We start from the raw sequence: 11,950 nt of genomic DNA, 5'->3' as shown, positions 1-11,950 counted from the left end.
AAACAAAGAGCTGGATTCAGGTGTGGCATGACCTGGGATGCTGTCACCGCTGCATGCTGGGAATCTAAAAAGCAGGCAAGTGAATTAAAAAGCATGGGAGTTCTAGCACACCCAAGAAGCCACCTCTAGGTCCTAGGAAAGGAAGCAGCCACCATCACAGTCTTTCTAATATAGAAGAACACGTATATAGGTTGACAACCTTCAGTCTCAAAAGACTATGGTGTAAGCCTACAGCACCTGGTATTCCCAGGCCGTCTCCCATCCAAGTACTAACCAGACCTGACCCTGCTTAGCTTCTGAGATCAGATAAGATCAGGCATATGCAGGGTAATAGATGTGGACCAGGTGGTATTGATACAATTTAGAGGCAGGTAAAGCTCTTAATAGCAGCAGTGTCAACCAGTAGGAATTCTCTAGGCTATGTCAGAATGCCAAATGCAAGGGAGGGTACCAGGATGAGGTCTCTTGTTATCTGGTGTGCTCCCTGGGGCATTTGATGTGTCGCTGTGAGATGCAGGAAGCTGGACTAGATGGGCCTATGGCCTGATCCAGTGGGGCTGTTCTTATGTTCTCTTCCTTACCAACCCGCCAACTGTGGGTGGGAAGATTCCTCTCTGAAATGGGATGTTGTGGGGCAGAACTAGCAACGGATAGAATTCAGGACTCATTCTCATCTAAGAGCCGCTTTATTTAATGACTTTTCTTTCTATTTTGGCATTTTTGCTAATGCTTTTCTTTCCTCCCACAGTCGGGGACTAGTGATTGTGATTTCTCATGCAGAGATGTTTGGAAGCAAAGCCATCCAGTGTTCAATAGTGGTGCGCATTTCATGATTTAGCCAACGTTTTAAAGTGGAGACTGACAATTTGATGGTGAGTTGTTGCTACCAGAAGGGTCACTTGAAACAGCTCGTCCAATCCGGCACAGTGGCTGAAGTTCTGCACTTCAGTGGAAGAGATATGAGTTAAAATCACAGATCCACCTTGGGGAAGTCACAGCTCCCAGAAAAATATTGATAGGATTGGGTTCATTATTTAAGGGCGCAATCCTAGGAGTACGCTGGGCTGGCGCATGTCCCTTGCACCGTCCCAAGAGGATCGCAAACATGCCATAAAGCATGCTTGTGTCTCCTCGGGAGTCGACTGGGCTGGCACAAGGATGCACACCGACCTGAGGAGGCTGAATCCAGCCTCAGTGCCAACTTCATGGGGGAGCCTTGCACTGGTTGAGCTCAGCCAGCCAAGGCTCTGGGGAGGGCAAGGAGGAGGTGGGAGGGAGGCGTTCTGGGGCTGGGGGGAGGGCAGGCAGAGGGTGGTCCTGGGAGCAGGTGGGTGGAGTGTGGGAGGTGGGGCTGGGACCTGGCAGATATGGTGGCACAAGTCCGAGGAGACCCATTAGGACTGCAGTGGCTTACCCAAGGGTAAGGGGAAGATTTTCCCCTTGCCTCCAGCGGAGTCATTTTGGGTTCCTATCTTGTGCTGGACACAGCACAGGCCTCCTGGTCTGCCTGTTCCTGCCCAAGATAGGATTGAGCTGTAAATAATATATATCCCTCCTTTCCCTCCCAATAAACATACCCAGTTCTATTTCTCAAGCTGACACAAATGCACTCTGTGTATGCTTGGTGAAAAATGAATTTACACATGCCACAGAGAAGCAGGAACATTCAGGACAAGTCACATGGTGGAATCCTTGTGATTAACTGCCTTGCTGGCTTTATTTCCCCCTCTGAAAAGCATTGTTTTATTATTTATTACTGTATTTTGCCACCATTGAGGGTGGGGTGACATTCAAATCTTCTGTTTCTGGTACCAAAGTGTTTTGAGCCATCATTCATTCATTTACCTTTATTGGCATGTGAGTCATACAAACAAACACAAAAGTAGCAATAAATAATACTAAAAGGTTGCATTACACCCATTTTAAGATTGATTGATTGGAAGTCAGGAGTTCAAAAATTAGAACTTTTTGGGCCATTACTGAGGGTGGGTGTCTTGCCACAGCTCCTCCCCGCTGGGCCTCATGCCTGCTTAAGGCTGATTAGTTTCCCTTGTTAAACTCACAAGTGCAGCAAGCAAAAGTCAGAGTCCAGTCCCAGTCCACAGATTCCAAGTAAGTCAGTCAAATCAGTTAGAGTTGCCAAATCAGAGTCCGGAGCCAATAAGCCGAGTCGCAGTCCTAGGTCAGATTCCAGGTAGTCAGTCAAATCAGTCAGAGTACCCAAGTCAAAGTCCAAAGTCATTAAGCCAAGTCACAGTCCACAGTCAGATTCCAAATTCAATAAGCCACGTCAGTCTTGTCTCCTTCAAACATTCACTCCTCCTACAACCCACACCACTAGTTCCTCCAGGTGCTGTTTATATGCTCCCAGGTTCATTTAAGCCTCTAGTGGCTGCAGCTGTGCAGCACACCTTCAGCTACCACCTGGGTTTTAACCCTGCATTTACTTAGAGCAAGGGGCACTGTGAACACCACATTCTACCTCCTCACCAGATCTTCCGCTATTCCACTACAGTGGGTTTCCCTAGTCAAAGTCACACGCTGTATTCACTGCTTTATGTATGAGGCTTTCAAGGATGAAGATGAGGCTGTCAAAGTGCTTTCAGACAAAGCCATACCCATTATTCATGTCACAGCTACCTGTGCCCTCATAAATCCCATACAGCTGAATCACCCTCTTCCTATCTCCAGCACTGAGTGGAGAGGTTGTTAAGGGAGGAACCACATTTCTATTGGGTGGTACTCTTTGTGACCCCGCGGAATCACAGCACACCAGGACCCGAGAATCGTGGCTTAAGTTTGAAGCCTAAATTGATGATGTCACTTCCGGCCATGACAACACTTCCAGGTTAGTAGCTTCCGGCGGTTTTTGGATAGATTCTCATTTTAAAAAGTGGGTCCCAGTGCTAAAATGTTGGAGAAACACTGAACGCCCATATACAGGATTGTCCTAGGAGTTATCTTCTGTAGCAAGTAGATGGCATTTCTATGAGACATCTAGGAGCTTGAATATTGCCAGTGAGTTCGAATCGCTTTGGTGTCTTTCTTGGCAAGTGGTAAAAATAAGATTGTGCAGCTTTGTCACTTAAGTGTAGAACTTTTGATTTTTTCTTGGTATTTCGAGCTTGTTGACCCTTGAACCGAGTTGAAACTACAGCGCTTAAGAAGAAAAGTGCCTGATTCCTTCCTCTTATCCTTGATAAGTGTAAACGAAAGGTGGCCTTAGGTCTTGCAATGTGATTGATGTTAGAAAAAGGGGGGGAGCAGAGCAGTCAGAAAAAAGAACTGTTTTTCCTATGGTGACGACTACTTGGCTACTTGGCTATTTATCATTGACTTGGTGACGACTTGGTGACGACTACTTGGTGACGACTACTTGGCTATTTATCATTAAAACTCACATAGGAACAGAAGCTGGTTAAAGGTTTTCAAAAGAAATACTTGACTTGTCATTGCATGCTGTATTGGAATCGCGGAGGATATTGCAAGGATGTGGTGTCTGCAGTGGCCCTTTGGTGAATCTGGGGAACACAGGGTTAAAGCCTGGGCTTTCAGCAATGGGTGTGCTGCATAGCTGCTGTCACTAGAGGCCGCCAGGTCATTGCAAGGATAAAAGCAGCACCTGGAGCAGTGAGAGTTTGTGGGCTGTAGTTGGAGAGAGTGTGGAGGAGGGAGAGGAGACCTGCAAGCTTATCGGACTGTGGGCACAATCCTAACCACGTCTACTCAGAAGTAAGTCCTATTGTGTTCAGTGGGACTTACTCCCAGGAAAGTGAGGTTAGGATTGCTGCCTGACTCTCTGGCTAACTGACTTACTGGCTTGTGAACTGACTCACAATGGATTAACAGACTGGTGCACTAACTGATGGACTGAATGAACTGGCACACTGACTGACTGACCATTTCTCAAGGTTAGCCCAAAGAACCCCCATATCTCCCTCTGGGAAATCAGCTGCTTCTCCCCATCTTGAGATCATGTCATAACTACACATACCTGTAGTTGTATTTTGGCTGCATGGGGGTTGAGATTCACTACCTCACAGGGTTGTTGTGAGGACAAAAGGAGGAGAGGAACCATGTACACTACCCTGAGCTCCTTGGAGGAAGGGCAGTATAAAAATGTGAAAAATAAAGAACAGGAAGCAGAGACTAGAAAGAAATTGACATTTTTTTTCATAATGGAGGGAAGGAAGAAATGGTTTGTGGTCTATTTGCTTGAAAAAAAAGTTGATTAGAAAGTGACACATGCTTGTGTTATGAAGTTATACAAGGGTTGGAGACAGTTTGCAGTGAGATATCCTCCCCCCCCCCCCCACAATATTAGAACCAGGGTCAGCTAATGAAACTGTTTGGTGGGAGATCGAGGACGAACCAAAGGAAGTTCTGCTTTGCACAGTGTAGGATTCACATAAGATATGGCAACACTAAACAACCCTTGCTTTGTTCTGACTCATCAGGGCTTTTTTGTGAACCTTACTCAGGAAGAGAAAGTAGAGTGAAGAGGTGTTTAATTGTTTTTCCCCTTTGAAAATTCAATGTACTGCTTTTTACTGTGTCATTTCATAGTTTACTAACCATTTTCTCCTTGACTTTATTCAGTTTGGCAGCACTTGTTCCGAAAGGGCAGAGAGAGTCGTGGTGCCGCTGTAAAGCAGGATAAGATTAATACCAGCTCCAGAAAATTTTAAACTTTTCTCGTTTCACACCAGCAAACAAACAAGTAGGAAAGCTCTGCTCCAGTGCCATTGCGCTTGGGTAGAGAATGAAACTGGAGAATTATTTGGATCTCTCGGTCAGCACAGGAGGTCAAAGTTAGATTTCAAGAAAAAAAAAATAAGTAAGGATATGACTCATTCACTAAAAGACAACTGAGAGATGCCATGTTAAGTGTGGTCATGAGCACCCACCAGTGGATTCATCATGTCCCCTGGTACTTGTAAGTCAGTGGGGGGGGGGTAGAGGGAGGAATAGGGAGTAGATGGAGCAGAACGGGGCAGAATGACAGCTGGAATCAACGGCCTATTGTCCTTCCAGGCCTCGATCTGCCTTCCTGGATCCACGCAGACTTGGGCCAGTAAAGTCTCTGGCACAAGTCCAAGTGAGTCTGGGAAGCAGTGATGTATCTAAGGGATCTGGCACCTGGGGAAAAAAAATTTAACATTCTCCTAGGGCAGGGGTGCCCAAACCCCGGCCCGGGGGCCACTTGCGGCCCTCAGGGACTCACAATCCAGCCTGCACAGAGCCCCCAGTCTCCAATGAGCATCTGGCCCTCCGGAGACTTGCTAGAGCCCATGCTGGCCTGATGCAACTTCTCTCAGTGTGAAGATGACTGTCTGACCTCTCGCATGAGCTGTTGGACAAGGGTTCCCTCCACTGCTTGCTGTTTCACGTCTGTGATGCAGTAGCGGCAGCAAAGGAAAGGCCGGCCTCGCTTTGTGCAAGGCCTTTTATAGGCCTTGAGCTATTGCAAGACCTTCATTCATTCATACAAGTTCCATCTCTAATATATTCATTTATGTAAATTTATTCAAATTGAAAATGTAAATTAATTCAGCCCATGACACAGTGTCAGAGAGATGATGTGGCCCTCCTGCTAAAAAGTTTGGACACCCCTGTCCTAGGGTGTTAACATCCCTGAGAGGGCAGATACCCAGAGTACCCAGCAGGCCTTCTGAGACAAAGGCGCATGGCCTCCCCTAGCCCCAGAAAGCCTCCAAAATGCATCCCTTGACATCCTCCCAAGGCATGGTGCCTGGGGCTATTGACCCCCCTCAGCCCTTCCTTAGCTATGCCACTGCGGGGAAGATGCTAGAGGCTTACACCCAAGTAAGGGAACAAGTGCTCCCTTACCCGAAAGAGACTTCAGGAACGGTTCCTCCCTCCCAGGAAACAACATGCACTCAGCAGTATGGCTGCATTAGTGAGGGAGGGAAAAGATAGGATTGGGACCTCATCCGGCTTAATGACTGAGCGCAGGTTTGGACCTGGGTCCTAACAGTCTCGTGAGTGCATTGTGCTATGCTGTGCCAGCTCTTGCGCCTAGTTTATCTGTGGTGAGAGGGACCTCTACCTGAGAGCAGCTGCTAGACTGAGTAAAAGCTACAGAACCTGATGGACTAATGATCTGACGCAGCAGAAAGCAGTTTCCTACGTTCAGGCTTTCACAAGTTCCAGAAAAACGGAAAGTGCCTCTCAGACAAATGCTGGGGTGGCACAGCTCCCCTATGCCCAAATCTTAGACTTGTTCACAGTCTTCTGGAGCTTTGGCTCAGTGGCATAGCTAGAGGGGGTGCAAAGCACTAAGTTTTGCAGGAAGCCTCACCGCAGCATGCAAGCAACCCCTTCCCCTTCCCTTCAAAGCCTTATGAACACCTCCGTTTTGCCCCTCCCTGCTTGGGATGGCTCCGAAGGGGAGAGGAGGGGCCACTTGCATGCTACGGCGAGGCTCCCTGCAAAATGTTGTGCTTTGCGCCCCTTTAGCTATGCCACTGCTCAGGCTTTTCAGAATTCAGATTAATTTCCAGGACATGAACAACCAATGGATGACATTTTTCAGAGAAGATGTAACAGTAAGGCAAAGATAAGATGCAGTCAACCTTATGAACTAAGAAAGAACTTTAAAAAAAAAATGGAGTTCAAATGAGTCTGTAACTCAAGAACACTGGTCTCATCCTCAGATGAGTCAAAGGGAGCTCATTCAAGCAACTGTTACCCTGCACATGCCCAATCTCGTCTGATCTTGGAAGCTAAGCAGGGTCAGGCCTGGTTCGTACTTGGATGGGAGACTGCCTGGGAATACCGGGTGCTGTAGGCTTATACCATAGTCTTTCGAGACTGAAGGTTGCCAGCCAACCATCACTGGAGAGGCCTTCCTGTGAATATAAAAGATCTCCCATGATTAACTGGGACATCAACCTTTAGCTCTGTAGCATTCCTAGCTGGAGGGAAAATGATTCAGGTAGGCAGTAAGTAGGACACAAGACATGTGGGAAAAATCCTTTTACTTTCAGATTTGCACCAGACTTAAACAGATAATGCTGTTTTCATTTCTCAATGGCAGAATAGTTGCAAAGGGCTTTTAACGATGATGATGATGATGATCAGAGTTTCAGAAACAGTATTTTCTTTCAAGCTCTCCCTTGTTCTCATTTTTTGTGCTCAAGAAAGGAAGAGGACACTTCAGAAAGGAAAAGAAGACACTAACCATCCTATTCATTTGCAGCAGACATGGGACCAAATCCTATCCAACTTTCCAGCCCTAGTGTAGCTGTGCCAATGGGATGTGTGCTGCACCCTGTGGTGGGAGGGTAATTATGAAGGCCTCCACAAGGTAAGGGAACATGTGTTCCCTTGCCTTGGGGCTGCATTGCGGCTGCACTAATGCTGGAAAGTTGGATAGGATTGGGCCCTGAGTTATCAGTTGAACAGATGTTCTTTGTGTATCTCCCATGCAAACAGCCAAAGTTACCTCCACTAGATCTTGTAGATGCCTCCATCTGGATGATTTTGGCTTACTGCAAAGGTCGAGGCTGGGTATTCATGAGGTCGCTAATCTTGTTGAAATTCTTGTTGGAAGACTCTGTTTATCTTTATCTATTGAGTTTTAATCTCTTCTTTTTGTTCCAGACTGTGTTTGCAAAGTTGCTAAGTGCTCCTCAAGTTGTAAGCTCCCCTCGGGCTGCGTCACTCCAGCACTTGGCTTCCAACTGTGGCAAGCGAGACATTTCCAGGAAGCCCACGTACAGAATATGAAGATGTTCCCCATTCCCCACTGTGTGCCTCCCAGTAAGAGGTGCATTGCCTCTGAGCATAGATATTCCATTTTGTTGTCGTGGCTAGTAGCCTCTGAGGCCTGTCCTTCAACTCCATCACTTCTTGGTATCATTCCAAGGAAATGAGCCTGTGCGCATTTGCTGCTGCTGTCAAAAGGAGGCAGTGCGCTTTTTGTTTTTGCTTCCAAAGTGGTGCTTCTGGTTTCAAGCACCTCCTTCAAGCTCATTTAGCCAAATGCCTAGTTTAGCCCAGCTATGATTTTTATGCTGATTTATTCAACAGTTAAATTTCCAATGGGTTTCTTGTCTCAGCTATGGAGAGAGTCGCTGTAATGGAAGATCAGAAGATCATCAGGTGGGTGATGTGGTGTTGACAGCGATTCCATGTTTTGACAGCTGGCTGACAGCTCTGGGAAAGGCAGGGCTGGCTCCACAGCTGTAATCAATCAAGGCTAATGGAGACCTGGTTGGACACCTGAGCTTCATTTGACCTTGATGGGGCTTTGAATGAGCTAAGGAGGTAGCTCACAGCTGAGCTGCATTTGCATTTAATGGGACACAGAGGATAAAAGGCAGCTTCAGAAGGACCAAAGGAGCAGGACGCTGAACCAGCTGGAAGCGGGACGCTGACCCAGAGGGAAACCCGGACCCTGACCCAGAGGGAGATGCTACCTGACCTGGAGGGCACCAGACCAAGAGGGCTACCTGACCCAGACCTACAGGAGAAGGGGACTGCCAGGACTCTGCTGGAGGACACAGAAGACTGGGAAGACTGGACTGTGCTTTGGAGACCGGATTGGACTTGGACTGGAGGCTTCAGACCTTTACCCACTGAGTTAAGTGGAGTTTTGGGAAGGGAAAGCCTCTGGATAAGAGGACTTGCAGGGAGTGTCTGTATTCATACCAATAAATTTGGGTAGTTGCTATAGATAAGGAGTTCTGTCTTCATTCCTTTGCACACCACAGCGTTGTTCTAGAGATAAAGAGGGGGTTAATTAGCCAAAAAGCGGGCATTAGAAGGGAGTTGAGATATTTGGACAGGACAAATTGGCGTAGTCGGCAGGATTCAAAAACTAGGATAGGACAGCTGCTTTGGAGGTTGAAAGGATGGGCAGACATGTTTCAATGAGCACATAAGAAAGTGATCAGAATTGTCCCCACCAAACACAAGAGTGACTCTGCGTTCAGATGGGCTTGCTTCCTAAGTCGTGTTGGCCCAAGGGAAAATGGCACCTGTGGTATTGTGGACATTCCGCTCCTGCCTGCCTGCTCCACTACGGTTTAGCAGCGAAAAAGGAGAGGAGGTAATGGCGGAGGAAGTGACGGTTCTCTGCACTACCAGGGAACAAAAACAGAAGGGCTTCCCCTGGAGCCCACCCAGTGACACTGGAGAAAGGTTCTCCAGCTTGTGTGTCCTCCTCTTCCTTCTGCCACTTTAGATTTTGAAGTAAAGCATCAAAGCAGGACCAGAACAAGGAAGCTGAGAGACACAGAAATGGGTTAGTGCTTCTCCCAGCTTTCTGGTTCCACCCTACTCTGCTGCTTTATTTCAAAACAGAGAGCTTCAGTGTAGGGAGGAAGAGGCAAGGGGCCAAATGGGATCTAGGTGGCCTTGGAGGTGGCCAGTGGGCAAAGAGCCCACCCTCCACCAAGGCAAACGGTCTCGCCGTGCCTCATGTCTAGGCTGGCCCTGCAAATCAGAAACTCTCACAGACCATCCTATTGAGTGGGTGGAACGAGCATAACTGCCAGTATTCTGGCAGTCTTATGGCATCGGTAAAAATAATTCCGGCAGCACGTGGAGTTTACCGTTGAAGTGCCCGTGGAAAGGTCAGAGCCTTCCTTGATGTGCTGGAGGATCATTGCAGACCCACTGATCCACGGAGGATGGCAGGGGATGGCGGGGAGCGGGCAGGGCAGGGGCCGAAGGGCAAAAATGGGGGGCGGCGAGGGGGTGGTTTGGATCCAGGAAGGGGGCAGGCTCAGTGGCTGCACCAAAACCTGAACCCCTCCCCAGCTCCTGGGGCCTCACACAGGCCTGCGCCAGAGATTTCACGAGTGCAGGTCCAAACAGACCACTCTGTTGGCACAGAGGCTTACCTAGAGCAGAACTCTGGGACTGCCCCTCCTGTAGGTTGCAGTCCAAGCCATTTTGGCTTGGCTGCATTGATGGTGGAGGCAGGGGGGGGGAAGAAACCCTAGACTTGGACCATCAATGAGTCTGAAACTGAACAAATGTTTTGTGAAAACAGTGTCTTGCTTCCACCCCCTTTGGCCCTATCTAAAAGTAGTCCACGTAAAAGGAACTCATCTTAGCACTTTCTCTCCCTGTCAAAGTGTAGCTGTTGGGTACATTCAGCGTTCTTGTGTCCAGGCAGTGGGAAGATTATATTTCATTTAACGTGTGGGGACTCAGGCGGTCTTTAAGACCAGAGTTCTACAAGACAATTAAACATTCCTCTTCCACTCCTTACGCAGCCTACAGCAAGTTTTGATGTACCAGAATGTATTTGCATAATCCCCCCTGCGCAGAAAATTGAGGGATGTGCCTGTCGAACGACTCTCCAGCAGACAACATATTTAAGCGCTTGTTAGTTCAAGCAACAGCTCACAAAATGAAACTGACATCTCACTCCACCTTGAGGAGCTCATTAAATTTTTAGTTCCACCCATAATTATAGAGGTGCACCAAGGAGGGGAAGAAAATGGAATTTAGAGTACACATTAGGACGTTCTAGTTAGACGATTGTATCTGTTGCTCAGATGGTTATGGGGAGAAATGGCTGTGGAGCAATTTAATGGCAACAAGAGAATGGTAAATGTGATATCATCACCAGTGGCATGTTCTTCTCTATTATTATCCGACTTTCCTTTCAGCCTTTATGAAACCCACAAGGCATATTAAATTATTAATCACAAAGACATAACACTGTAAGACATTTAAGAAAGAGATCTATCTGGTAAACAATGGTAAAGTCATAGGTGTTCCCCTTGCTGTTTAACATCTATACGAATCCACTGGTGGTGTGGCTTGAGGCGTCACGGTAGGCTGATGATACCCTTAAGAACATAAGAAGAACACTGTTGGATCAGGCCCAGGGCCCATCTAGTTCAGCTTCCTGTATCTCACAGCAGCCCACCAGATGTCTCTAAGAGCACACAAGACCACATCTTGCTGCCACTCCCCTGCATCTGGCATTCTATCTACCATCACACCCCCCAACGAAGACACCAGACTGCACTTGGGTTTAACTTGGGCCACTTGATTAAACACAAGTGTTCAATTTTTATTGTATGAAACCTACTGGACACACCTTCCCTCCCACCTTCCCAACTGGAGAAGCTGTGAATGCCTTGAGTCATTGAAAACTTGGACATGGCAAAGAAGTTTGAAATCAAATCCAGATAAGACAAAGGTCCTACTGGTCTGGACACCTACTAAATCAGAGATTATGGGATTTTACTCCTCCTAGAAGATCAGATTTGTTGTTTGGGATTTCTCCTGGATCCTAGACTTGCACCTAGATGGCCCTAGGAGGGGCTCTTTGCTGAGTTTTGGATGGTGTGCCAGCTGTATTTGTCCCAGACTCAGTTCGGCTTTAGTCTGGTTGTCCAAACCATGGTCACCTCTCATTTGGTTTGTGGCAATGCACTCTATACGGGGTTGCCCTTGAAGACTACTTTGAAGGCATGGGGGGAGATATCAACTGTAGTTATTCACCCATTGCTCCAGCTGCCTTTGTTCCCAGTATCCTTTATATGCAATCCCAGGTGCTGGTCAGGACCTTTAAGTCCTAAATGGCTTGGGAACAGGATACCTGAAGAATATTTTGAACTCATAAGAACATAAGAACAGCCCCACTGGATCAGGCCATAGGCCCATCTAGTCCAGCTTCCTGTATCTCACAGCGGCCCACCAAATGCCCCAGGGAGCACACCAGATAACAAGAGACCTGCAAGGCCTCCTGGGAATTGTAGATAAGAACATAAGAACAGCCCCACTGGATCAGGCCATAGGCCCATCTAGTCCAGCTTCCTGTATCTCACAGCGGCCCACCAAATGCCCCAGGGAGCACACCAGACAACAAGAGACCTGCAAGGCTTCCTGGGAATTGTAGATAAGAACATAAGAACAGCCCCACGGGATCAGGCCATAGGCCCATCTAGTCCAGCTTCCT

General features: G+C 47.6%; 1 pseudogene; it reads right to left on the bottom strand.

The window, feature by feature from the left end:
* Positions 1 to 225: 225 nt before the first annotated feature.
* LOC136656555 (5S ribosomal RNA) lies at positions 226 to 342 on the bottom strand (annotated as a pseudogene).
* Positions 343 to 11,950: the final 11,608 nt, after the last annotated feature.

This window comes from Tiliqua scincoides, chromosome 6, assembly GCF_035046505.1.
Source record: "Tiliqua scincoides isolate rTilSci1 chromosome 6, rTilSci1.hap2, whole genome shotgun sequence".
Taxonomy (NCBI): Eukaryota; Metazoa; Chordata; class Lepidosauria; order Squamata; family Scincidae; genus Tiliqua; species Tiliqua scincoides.
This window is presented reverse-complemented; position numbering and strand designations above follow the sequence as displayed.